The 12861-nt window shown below is 44.7% G+C and overlaps 2 non-coding genes across 2 annotated transcripts; both read right to left on the bottom strand.

Annotated features, from left to right (window-relative positions):
* Nucleotides 1-5007: 5007 nt before the first annotated feature.
* On the bottom strand, nucleotides 5008-5079 carry TRNAM-CAU (transfer RNA methionine (anticodon CAU)). The gene has a single exon. It is a non-coding gene; the product is annotated as a tRNA-Met (tRNA).
* A 73-nt stretch (nucleotides 5080-5152) lies between these two features.
* TRNAM-CAU (transfer RNA methionine (anticodon CAU)) lies at nucleotides 5153-5224 on the bottom strand. The gene has a single exon. It is a non-coding gene; the product is annotated as a tRNA-Met (tRNA).
* Nucleotides 5225-12861: the final 7637 nt, after the last annotated feature.

The following is a 12861-nucleotide window of genomic DNA, read 5'->3' on the forward strand; positions in this document are numbered from 1 at the left end:
ACTTGAGCTAACGCGTACGCGGCTAAAATCTTTTCAGGTTCACCATCTCGTCAAATAGACATTGCCATTGTGGTGGATCCTGCTGCATCCTGAAAGATTCGCGTATATACACCGCACTTTCAATGAAGTTTTCACGCGCAGATCGTGTATTTATATCTGCGTGACGCACCTGCATTCGTGTTTTCCACAAACTATGGAGGCCAAGAAGCATAATTAAATCATAAGGGGCATCATCGTTCTGCACTGGTAGGAATCTGATACCGTACGGAGTTAGGGGAAGTTCCTTTTTAATTGTCCTTTGGAGGACGTCCCATAGAAAGACAGCATCCCAACACTGTAAGAAGACGTGTTCAATTGTCTCCGGTTTTTTGCACAACAGGCAATTCGTTGTCCATGGGACGAAGATACCTTTTTCATTCAGCCAGGTTTTAACAGGGAGCGTATTGGAGTGAAGTTTGAAAAGGAAGGTTTTAGCTGATGGCCTCACGGGCATCTTCTTAACTCTTTTCAAAACGTCCTGCCCTGGGCCTCCACAGTGTAATGCCCGGTAAAAAAGCACCGGCAGCATCACGTCAATGAGATCTTTATACAGTTATTTTTTGAAGATTGAAAAGGTAATCAAAAGAAAACCGCACTTCCAGCAACTTGCACGAAAAAACATCCTCGCGCAGGTAGCCAGTCACAGTACCAGGCATGCTTTCACATGACACGATCCATTCAGGAAGCAACCTCTGCAATCGCACTTGCATCACAGTTCTTAGAAAGATATCTTTTTGATCACGCAGGAATATAAATCGCGAAACCACTTGACGCAAGAACAAATGGACAAGGCCAAGCCCGCCCCTTTTAACAGAAATAAACAAATTCGTCCGGCCGGTTTTTTCCCATGTGGATGCCCAAATAAAAACAGCAAAAACGCAGTGCATTTTCTGAACTGAGGTTCGTGAGACACACAACACATTCATGAGGTACCACAGCCTCGAAATAAGAAAAACATTGCAAATAGAAGCGCGCGAAAACATTGAGAGTTGCCTTCCTTGCCACGCATCCGCTTTTTCTTTCGCCCTGGATGTTTCTTCCATCCAGTGCACGTTGGGATCTCGATAACAATCTAAAGGCAAACCTAGATATCGCGTTGGGAGAGCAGACCATCGCAGCTTACAGAAGAAATCAGGTGTCACGTCCCAATCACCGTGCCAAAACCCAGAGCTTTTCTCCCAATTGATCTTGCATCCGGTTTGATCACAAAATGTTTGAACGACACCCGTAACTTCACAGATGCTCTTTCTAGTTGCACAAAACACTGCTATGTCATCAGCATATGCTAGCATTTTCACGTGTGCTGATTGCAGCTTGAACCCTAAAATGCGATCGCTATCAATGATAGCCAAGCAAAGTGGCTCTAAATACAGTGCAAAAAGCAGGGGTGAGAGCGGGCAGCCCTGCCTTACCGATGAACGTACTGCGATGCTGTCAGTCAGTTCACCATTCACTATAATACGGGTCGTGCAGTTCGCGTAAGCCATTTTAACACCCTCCACTATGACTTTTCCAAGGTTAGAATGCTCCAAAATGGAAAAAAGAATTTCGTGGGAAACACGGTCAAAGGCTTTCGCCAAATCTAACTGCACCATGGCTATCTGACCACCGAGTGCATCAACACATTCTAGTACGGTTCTTGCGACATGTATATTCGTGGCAATGGATCGACCCTTGATGCCGCACGTTTGATGAGACCCAACCAATTCCTTTATTACGCTTTGCAGTCTTTTTGCTAAAACCTTCATGTACACCTTGTAGTCAACATTGGTGAGGCTTATCGGTCGATATGACCCCACCAACTGTCGTTTCTCCGGATCCTCTGTCTTGGGTATTAGAACAATGTGCGATGTAGAGAAAGACAATGGAACAGCATTACGTTCGTAAGCTTCAGTGATTACATCGAGCATAAACTGAGCCGCATAGTGCTGAAACGTTTTAAAGAAGACAGCGCTCAGACCATCGGGCCCAGGGGCTTTCCCAGGTGACAGGTCATCTATTGCAGATTCTATCTCCTGTAACGTTATCGGTGTTTCTAGGCGCGCTTTACTTTCGTCATCCAGTGCAGGCATCAGTCTTAGAAAGTCTGTTTGAAAGCCGCCTACAGTCTCAAGCTTAGCGCTAAGCAGTTCTTCGAAGTGCTCTGCTACGCATGCTGAATATCTTTAGCATCTTCTGTGATATGGCCGCCATACCTTATACTACTAATTTCTTTCTGGCAGGCGTATCTTTTCTCGTCTGCTAGGGCTCGTTTTGTCGGCACTTCTCCAGCCCAAAGTTTTTCAGCCCTTGCACGTATGACAGCCGCTGTGTATCTTTTGCGGTCGATTGTTTCCAGCTCACTTTCAAGCTCTCGTATTTTACTGGCGAAATGCCCTGGCACAGTACTTTCCATGCTCAAAAAAGAGCAAGTTGTTCATTCAGTTCTTTTTCTTTTTCTTTCTCTTTGTACCGCAGCTTACTACTCTTTTCTATTGCTTTAAATTTGACCCACTCTTTGAAGCTGTCCCATTCCGCTGCAAAACTTACTGGTCGCATAGCAAGACGATTTTCAAACTCTGTCTTAACTTCAGTAAGGAACTCTTCATCGGCAAGAAGTTTATCATTCAGTTTCCATAGGTACCAGTTAAAGCGCGATTTCTTTCCTTTGCGACCAAACACTGCGCTCACGAGACAATGATCGCTGAAAGACACAGGTTTGACCTCATATGCAGTACATAGGGAAACAAGATCTACCGAGGCATACACCCTGTCCAATCTGGCATGGCTATCTCGCTGAAAGTGCGTGAACTCTGGCTGGTTTCCAGTGGAGAACACACTACCAACATCCTCAAGGCTATACTCATGCACAAGTGCATTCAACAGCACGGAGCTTCTGTCTCTTCGAGGTTTACACTTGGCCGATCGGTCCACAGCTGCGCACACACAGTTGTAGTCACCAAGTACAAGCAAGATTTTGTCGACCTTTAACCACAACTCAATAGACTGAAAAAACAATTCACGCTCACGCCCTGAATTGGGAGCATACACACACACAACACGCCAGCATAAATTAGAGTAGGTAAAATCGGTAACCAAAAGCCGACCAGTTGGACAGGCAAAAACGGACTCTACGCTTACTCCCAGCGTGTTACGTATAAATAAAAGGCATCCACCCGATACACCAACAGAATGGCATACACACACATAAAAGTTTGTTTGAAAAGAAGCCACCATACGGTCAGTGCTTTCTTGGCTCTCAATCTTTGACTCTTGCGCAGCTGCTATATCTATCATTATCCACAAGGAGGCGACTGAGCTGGCATTGTCGCCTTCTCGCTCCCAGTCCTCTAACATTCAAAGTAGCTACGTGTAACGGCGAATTAAGCTTAAGGGTCATGTACTGGAGAGAGGCCAGTACCGGCATGGTGCCTACCTTCATGGTTGCGTGGCCTCCGCTTCTGACAAAGAGCGGCGTATGCATGCATGTAATGTCCTGCCAGCAGAATGTCGGGATGCATTCAAACGAAGTCCAAGCCCATTGTTTCATTTTTGCTAACACACGCACCACTTGGTTGTAGAAGGTTCGTGACGCTGGTCGGTAGGCAGCCGACCCACAAATCGTTCAGGTCACCACAAAAACTACGGAGGCGGTTTCCCCGCCTGCCGCGTGTCGGCCGAGAAGTTCGGCTTCGGTCTTAACGTGGCTCTTCGGATGCCAGAAGTTTTCGGCGGCGGCTCACCACAAACACCGCCTGGTAGCTGAGTCTCCTCGACGCTTTCCTCATGCGGACGTTTCGCGGCAATTAAGGCTGCTGTCTCCGGCCCAACCTCCATGGCATCAGTACAGGAAGGCTCAGTACTGAGATGATCCTCAGCGTCAGAAAATTTGGTTAAGTCTTCTGACCCTTCCTTTGACTCGCTTTCATGGTCCTGGGATGGAGCGTTCAAGACATGCCGAGGTTCATTCTTTTCATTTGAGACCGTCACCTTATCCTTTGTTAAAACCGTCATGGAAGGCGCGTCCTGTTTCGTTGACTGACCTCTAATGTCAGCAGCCTCCTCCGCATCCGCCTCGTCCATAATTAACTCGGACGAGTCTTCGCTGGTCCCAGGTCCGGCAATGCTAGCGTAGGTTCGTGCACACTGGTTGTCTTCATGCCCGAACCGTCGGCAGGTTCCCCAGCGAGGAACCCGGCACTCTTTGCGGATGTGACCCGTACTCCGGCAGCGTAGGCACAACGGGGGTCTGCCTGGCACAATGACGAGCGCGAGCTCACCGCTAACATTCAGCTGATGCGGCAGGTCGTCGAGCTTCATGCCAGCTTTCAGCTTCAGCGTGACGAGTCTAGTTGTAGAGCCCTTTTCCAGCATACCTTTAACACGCCAGCGCTCCCGGGAAACGTCTGACACCTTTCCGTACGGCGCAAATGCAGCACGAACATCTTCATCTGGCACGTTGTGAAGTAGCCAGTGAAGTTTGAGTCGCACGTCCTGGTTCGCCGGGTCAATCACCAAGCAGCGACCGTTTTTCGCAGACAGCTCACCTACACTGACAATCTTGTTGACGGCTTCAGTATCCTTGAGAGTGACGGCCCAGACGTGGCTCATCCGATACGCCCCCATAGCGATAACATCGGGGATTAGCGAGTGTTGTGCTAAAGCATCCCGGAAATCTTCCACCCGGTACGGGCGGGCCCTGATATCGGCGTGCAAAAAAACGGTATTCAAAACAAACCGACCTGTTGGAAGTGCAGGCAAAACGACCTGGTAAGTGTTGTCCTTTTCAGCAGTCCTGTTACCGCGGCTTGACATGGCCGCTGAAGCCGCTCCTCAGGAGCCCTGCATCCTGCGTCCGTTCACTGGCGTGGCTGGAAGCAGAATCCCCCAGCACACTTCCACTGCGCCACTCTGCTGGGCACAAGGGTGGGGAAATTAGCAGTGTATTTGTATCTTCGGGGTTGCTCATTGAACAACAAAAAATATCAGTAGCAGAGCGCGGTTTCGATCCACGGACCTCTGGGTTATGGGCCCAGCACGCTTCCACTGCGCCACTCTGCTGGGCAAAAGGGTGGGGAAATTAGCAGTGTATTTGTATCTTCGGGGTTGCTCATTGAAAAACAAAAAATATCAGTAGCAGAGCGTGGTTTCGATCCACGGACCTCTGGGTTATGGGCCCAGCACGCTTCCACTGCGCCACTCTGCTGGACACAAGGGTGGGGAAATTAGCAGTGTATTTGTATCTTCGGGGTTGCTCAGTGAAAAACAAAAAATATCAGTAGCAGAGCGTGGTTTCGATCCACGGACCTCTGGGTTATGGGCCCAGCACGCTTCCACTGCGCCACTCTGGGGCACAAGGGTGGGGAAATTAGCAATGTATTTGTATCTTCGGAAACAAATCAGGCATTTGCAGCAACACTTCCATTCTCGGAATCCACTCAGGTACTTCTTCTTGCGCCATGAAAACTTCAATAACTCCCGCTACGGCTTTGCGAAAATACTACCGTATTTTCCTCGCATCAACGTCTGCATGCCTGAAAGCCATTCTGGATCGCCGATACTGTGCAGGCCCATTAACATTATCATGTCCAGCGGTAGCCCGTCATCATCTTCAAATGGTAAACACCGAATTCCGATTGCGTCTACGGGTACACCTTTTTTAATCGTTCGTTGTAGAATGACCCAGAAGAAAAAGGCTTCCCAACGGTCTAAGAAAGCGTGTTCGATAGTTTCTGGCTTGTGGCATATGAAACAATGATTTCCCCAATGTACAAAAAAATCCTTCATTTCTAATAAGTCCTAACTTCTAGTGTAGTGCTATTCAGCTTGAAAAATAAAGTTTTTGCTCCCCCAATTACATCCATATTCATTACTCATTTAAGAACTGACTTCCATGGACCTGCATAGTACAACAATCTGTACAATGGGATATGGAGAAAGACATCTCACAAATCCTTACAATGATTCTTTCGCGTGACAGTTGATAAATATTCATACGAAAAACGGGCTTGCATTACATGGCATGACATGTACACTTATTTAAGGATTTCGAAAATCCTCCCTTGCATGCTCGCCGAACTTACAACTAAATTTGGTAGCACTTTGTTCAACCTAACCTGACACATGGTTCGTAAAAATGGGTCCTTCGTATCACGAAAGAACAGAAAACAGTTAACCACTTAGCGCAAATACAAATGTGCGAAACCAACTCCTCCAGAGCGGATGCGATGAAACAAGCTGGACAGTAATGTAAATTGCGCAAAAAGACGAGACAAAGAGGAGAAGTGGACAACGACGGCGCAGAACTGACAACTGAATTTATTCGAAGAACGGAAGAGTATATATATAAGTACACACACTTGTTGTACCCACATGAGCATAGTCAAAAATGCATAAAAATCTATATCAACACAGCAAAACTCCCCCCATCACACGCACGTGGTGAAAACTGCCGACGCACTAACGATTGTGCAGCATGGTCATCTCATTTTCTGTCAATGCGACGGACGTTTTACTAACACAAACATTTTGCTTTCGGTTAATATGGAACGCCTCGGCGATTTCTCGAGTAGTCTGGTCTTTATGAAGAAACAATATATTAGTATCAACGAAGAAAGGTACACACTCACACGCGTTACAATGTTTTGCTAAGTTAGTATCATTCTTTTTTAAGGACTGCGCATGCTCCATCAGCCTAATGTTGATGCAACGGCCTGTCTGCCCAATATACGTACGGCCACAGGACAATGGTATTTGGTATACTACACCCATCCTACAACTAATGAAACTCTTGGCGTGATTGACCTGGCATCTGTTCTTACTTCTTGCGCCCCCCAGCTTTCTTTGAACCGCTGCACCTACCTTGCCAATCTTATTAGGGGCTGAAAACAACACCTGTACGCCATATTTTGCGCCTACTTTTTTAAACCGATGTGATAATGCATGTATATAAGGCACAACTGCAATTTTATTTCTTTCATTTTTTCTTTCTATCTGTCCGGAACACTTCAGAGAACGCAGAACCTTATCAGCACTAGCTACAAGCACTGAGTCTGGATAACCAGCCTCCCTACATCTGTTAGCTTGGATTTCAAGGCTATTATACATTTGATGTGCACAAGACTTATTGACAGCCATCCTAAAACAAGCTGTTACTATTCCAGATTTAACAAGTTTGGAGTGACATGACTTGTAGTTTAAAAGAGGCTTTACACTCCTAGGAGAGTATAGGTGTAGTATACCAAATACCATTGTCCTGTGGCCGTACGTATATTGGGCAGACAGGCCGTTGCATCAACATTAGGCTGATGGAGCATGCGCAGTCCTTAAAAAAGAATGATACTAACTTAGCAAAACATTGTAACGCGTGTGAGTGTGTACCTTTCTTCGTTGATACTAATATATTGTTTCTTCATAAAGACCAGACTACTCGAGAAATCGCCGAGGCGTTCCATATTAACCGAAAGCAAAATGTTTGTGTTAGTAAAACGTCCGTCGCATTGACAGAAAATGAGATGACCATGCTGCACAATCGTTAGTGCGTCGGCAGTTTTCACCACGTGCGTGTGATGGGGGGAGTTTTGCTGTGTTGATATAGATTTTTATGCATTTTTGACTATGCTCATGTGGGTACAACAAGTGTGTGTACTTATATATATACTCTTCCGTTCTTCGAATAAATTCAGTTGTCAGTTCTGCGCCGTCGTTGTCCACTTCTCCTCTTTGTCTCGTCTTTTTGCGCAATTTACATTACTGTCCATCATGGTTCACCAACTCGCCCAATCAGCCGTTCTTCTACGAAACAAGCTGGTTTGGCGGGTGCGCTCCCAAGTACTTCTCCACACAAAAATGGCGAACACACGGTGGAATATCTGCCCATTCACACGAGAACAATGCAGTACTTGTAACACGTACCATATCTTGGTAACAAGAAATAAATTACAAATCGTGGCACGTGCAAACATAAACCATCCGAATCCTTTTAGTTGTCGGCCTTCTCACATACTTCTAAAACCTTCTGGTTCCAATATGACGCACTGTCTCGGTAGTTTTCCGGTGGCACTCCTAAATACTTCGCTGGGGTTGTTACCCAAGGCATTTTCACGAAATTCGCAGGGGTTGTGGGCCACTCTCTATGCCAGAAACCCAGACACTTATCCCAGTTCGCAGCACTACCACTCACAGTACAAAAATCCTTCACCAATTTGACAACACTGACAATGCTTTCGTAGTCGGCACAGAAGACGCCAATATTATCGGCCTACACGAATATACGGACCTCTGCTGCATGCAAACGAAAAGTTGGGACACTGCTGCTCTCGATAATGCTCAGACAAAATGGTTCAGTATACAAGCGGAAAAGCAATGGCGACAGCGGGCAGCCTTGACGTACAGAGCGTTGCACTTGGATGCGCTCGCCCACCCTCTTATTTACTATCAGGCGCGTCGTGCAGCCTCTGTACGCCAGTGCGACTCACTTGCAAATAACTGAGCCCACATTTGCATGCTCTAAAACTGATAACAAGACATCTGCGGCACCTTGTCGAAGGCTTTCTCTAGGTCAAGCTGGAGCATGGCAACGCTATCATGCAAGGCGTCGCAACACTCCAGCACAGACCGTGCCTTGTGGATATTAGTATATATGGTTCGGCCTTTAATGCCCCAGGTCTGATGTGGTCCTACTAATTCTTACATTACAGTTTGAAGCCTTTTAGCTAGAATTTTCATGAAGATCTTATAATCTGTGTTTGACAGGGATATTGCTCTGCACGCGGTAAGTTGTTGAAGCTTGTCTTCGTCAACGTTTTTAGTATTAAAATTGTATGGGCTGTAAGAAAAGACGGAGGAAACATATCCCTGTCGTAGACCTCATTAAATATTGTTGTCAAAACTAGGGCGAAATTATATTTGAAAGCCTTATAAAGGGCGGCTGAAATCCCGTCTGCTATTGGAGACTTTCCAGGGCTGAGGTCTTCTACGGCTTTATTTACGTCTCTCCTTTAGAGATTGGCAGCTCTAAGTGTTTTTTTTGTTTCGTCATCCAGCCTTGGAATAAGTGAGAGGAAACTGGACTTCAAGTGTTCGATTTTCCCTTTTGTGTGACTAAAAAGCTCCTCTCTATATTCGATTTATCTGAATAAACTACGCAATTCCATTCTATTTTTGATATGTCATTCTTGCGGGCGTGCTTGTTTTCCAATGCAAGAGCGCGTTTTATGGGCATTTCGCCCGCTAACAGGCGCTGTGTCCTCGCCCTCACCATCGCACCCTGATATCTCTCCGTATCTACCTACAATTTCTGCTTGACGGAGTGGATTTCTTCCATGCCGAGCACGGCTGCTTGCACTCTTGCGACAGGTGAAACGTGAGGTCGTTTCTAAGTGCCTTTTGCTTTACCTTTTCTTGCTGTTTTATAGCACAGGATCGTTCAATGGCATTCATCTTTATTTCCTGTTTAAATATTTTCCCCTTTTTCCTTTGAGATTCATTACTGGCAATTTGCATCTCATTTAAAGCTGGCACTATTTCTTCCACAACACCATAATCTTTCAGAAGCTTCTCATTAAGTTTCCAGTTTTGCCATACAAATTTGTTTCGTTTTCCATTTATTTTTCCAATCCCAAAGACAACAAGACAGTGGTCACTAAATGGCACTGGTTGTACGCGGTATTCACAGCAGTATTTTTTCATTTCATTTCATTTATTCATACTGTCAGCCCTGGGCGGGCTATTACAGGAGTGGATATCGAACTTGAAACAGAAAAAGAACACATCAAACAAACACTGAGATCAACACTAAATTTCATACATAATTGTGTTTGCCACTTGAACGAAACAAAAACATTGTCATAGAAATCAAGCAGAACATAAAACATTGTGCAGTTTATCTAAAAATTCGCTAAGTGATTGTGACGTGACAACGGAGTTTGGTAACATATTCCATTCCTTAATGGCTCTCGGGAAAAAGCAATCATTTCTGACAGGCGGCATTGGGATGTACAAACTGTGACGATGGCTTGATGTTTCCCCTGTTTTAATCTCAAAGTATTTTGTTTGATCGATTTTCAAGTAGTGGTTAGCGATCTGAAAAGAAACTTGAATCTGTCGCATTTGGTTCTAATGTCAAGTGTTTGCAAATCAGCATATTTACACAAAGAAGTTGGAGAATCAGAATTACGATACCTATTAAATATAAACCTTTCTCCGAGACGCTGGATTCTTTCCAGCTTAGAACAGTTGGAAGCAGTGTACGGGTCCCAGACAACTTTTGCATATTCGAGGATAGGCCTAACTAGGCTTTTGAAAACCAGACTTTTTATTTCAGGAGTTGCACTGCACATATTATGTCTCAAGCTCCAGAGTGCCTTGGAAGCCTTAGTACATACATTATCTATGTGTGAATTCCAGCGTAAGTCAGATGTGAGTGTTACTCCAAGGTGTTTAAAATTACTTACTCTAGTTAGTAATCTACCATTAATGCTGTAACTGTAATCAAGGACAGTTTTCTTTCTTGTAATGGTCATAAAAACTGTTTTGTTTGAATTTAATACCATCTGCCACACCTTACAGCATTCATGTATTTTCTGCAAGTTTTGATTGAGTTCTGCCTGATCTTCTGGAGTATTAATTTGTTTATAAACGATGCAGTCATCTGCACACAGTCTAACTGGAACGCTCAAACCAATAGCAAGTCGTTGATGAAGATCAAAAACAAGAGAGGGCCCAGAACGCTGCCCTGGGGAACACCGGAATCGACTGGCATGATGTTGGATTTATACTCTTGAACCTGAACATACTTTACTCTAGACGAAAGATATGACCTGAACCACTTAGTTATAGTTTCATTTTTAAATATGGCACTGATTTTTAGTAATAGTTTAGGGTGCGAAACCTTATCAAACGCCTTTGCAAAGTCCAAAATTACGATGTCTGTTTGCATGCGGGAATTAATTGACTGGGAAAGATCATGTACAGTTTCCGTGAGTTGTGTGATGGTAGAAAGCCCCTTGCGGAAGCCATGCTGGTTTACAAATAAGTGATTGTTACTCTAAAGAAAAGTTGATAAGTGAGCGTACATAATATGTTCGAGTAACTTGGAACACGTGCTAATGAGGGAAATGGGTCTATAATTTTCAACGTTACAAGTGGGACCATTTTTATACACAGGCACTATTTTCGCACATTTCCATGCAACGGGAACACAACTACTGTCGATAGACGATTGAAAGATTTTGGTAAGAAATATAGAATTCCACTCTGCATATCTATATAAGAATTCATTCGGGATACCATCCGGTCCCGAGTTCTTTTTTGTGTTGATATTCAAAAGGAGTTTCAGAACTCCTTCTTCACTTACTTCTAAATCGGGTATAGGAGGGCAACCTGGAGGCTCAAAGAAACGGTGATTCGCCATCATCTTCAGTGAAAACAGATGCAAAAAATGAATTCAAACTTTCAGCCCTCTGGGGGCTCTCTTCTTCATTAGAACGGTGAGATTTACCGCCGCCATTTATATATCGCCAGAACTTACTGGGCGCTTCAGTAAGAAATCTGGTGAGAGCCTGACTGTAAAAGGTATTTTTACTTTCTTTGACGAGTCGCTTTAACTCTTGGCTCATACGACATATGGAGGTTTTTAATTCAGGGCTTGGGTATTGTGAGCATCTTTTTCGTTTCCTTTTGAGCTGACGTTTTTTGTGAATAATGTCTCTATTAATCCAAGGATGATTCCTTTTTGTTATTTTCGTGGTTTTAGGAATGAACATCTCAATTGCTTTCGCTGTCATGTTTGCAAAAAAATCCCACAACTTATCTGTGCCAAGTCCTTCTTGATATAAACACATGAATTCATCAAACGAGATTTCAAGGTAGTCCAGTAATCCGACATCATCAGCAGCCGCAAAATTATGGTATTAGTTCGGCAGATACGGTATTGTATTAATTCGGCAGATACGTATGCTCTAGCCAAACGTGCGTGACTTCTTTCCTGGAAATGAGTGAAACGCGCTCCAGTAGCGTTTCCGATGCAATCGCCCACATCATCAAGATAACACTGCTCAATTATGTCACTCAAACAGGCAATACTCGCATCTCGGAAAGGCGTAGTCTTGTCTCGGGCCGTGCATACAATGGTCAGGAAATTAGCAGCGTATTTGTATCTTCGGGTTTGCTCAACGAAAATACAAAATGTCAGTAGCAGAGCGTAGTTTCGATCCACGAATCTCTGGGTTATGGGTCCAGCACGCTTCCACGGCGCCATTCTGCTATGTAACGCACCAAACACAGCGCGTCATTTCAATTCAAAGCGTATGCCGGTTTGTCTGCAGCTGATTGCATTGTCTTCATTGCATGCCGTGCAGGTAACGGCACTCACAGAGACGCGAAGCATGCTGGTTGGACTCTTGCGTCACACTCTTCCATTCCAGTCCAAAAGCCCTCGGCGCTGTCCTCAATTTAGGTAGAACCTTTTTCGTTAACCTCCACGTTTCTGCCTCATAGGCGAATACCGGTAATATACACCTGTTATATGCTTTCGTCCTGAGGGATACTGGTAAGCTTCTATAGTCGTGACCTGCGAGTACTTGTCAGATGCCCTCTATCCCAATCTTATTCTCATAGTTATTTGCCTTTCGTGATCCGGATCTGCGGTTACTAACTGCTAAAAGCGTACGTATTCCCTTACCATTTCCAGCGCCTCGCTATCTAATGTAAAATGCTGCTAACTTCCAAAGGTGTTTAATAAATGAGTAATAAAAATTAATACATAAATAAACACATATGTTCCATCGCTGCCGCTTTTATAGGCGCTGCCGTGATGCTGACGTCATTCCAAATGAAATAGAA

The sequence above is a fragment of the Amblyomma maculatum genome, chromosome 1, assembly GCF_055883805.1.
Source record: "Amblyomma maculatum isolate TAMU_Amacu chromosome 1, ASM5588380v1, whole genome shotgun sequence".
In the NCBI taxonomy this organism is placed as follows: domain Eukaryota; kingdom Metazoa; phylum Arthropoda; class Arachnida; order Ixodida; family Ixodidae; genus Amblyomma; species Amblyomma maculatum.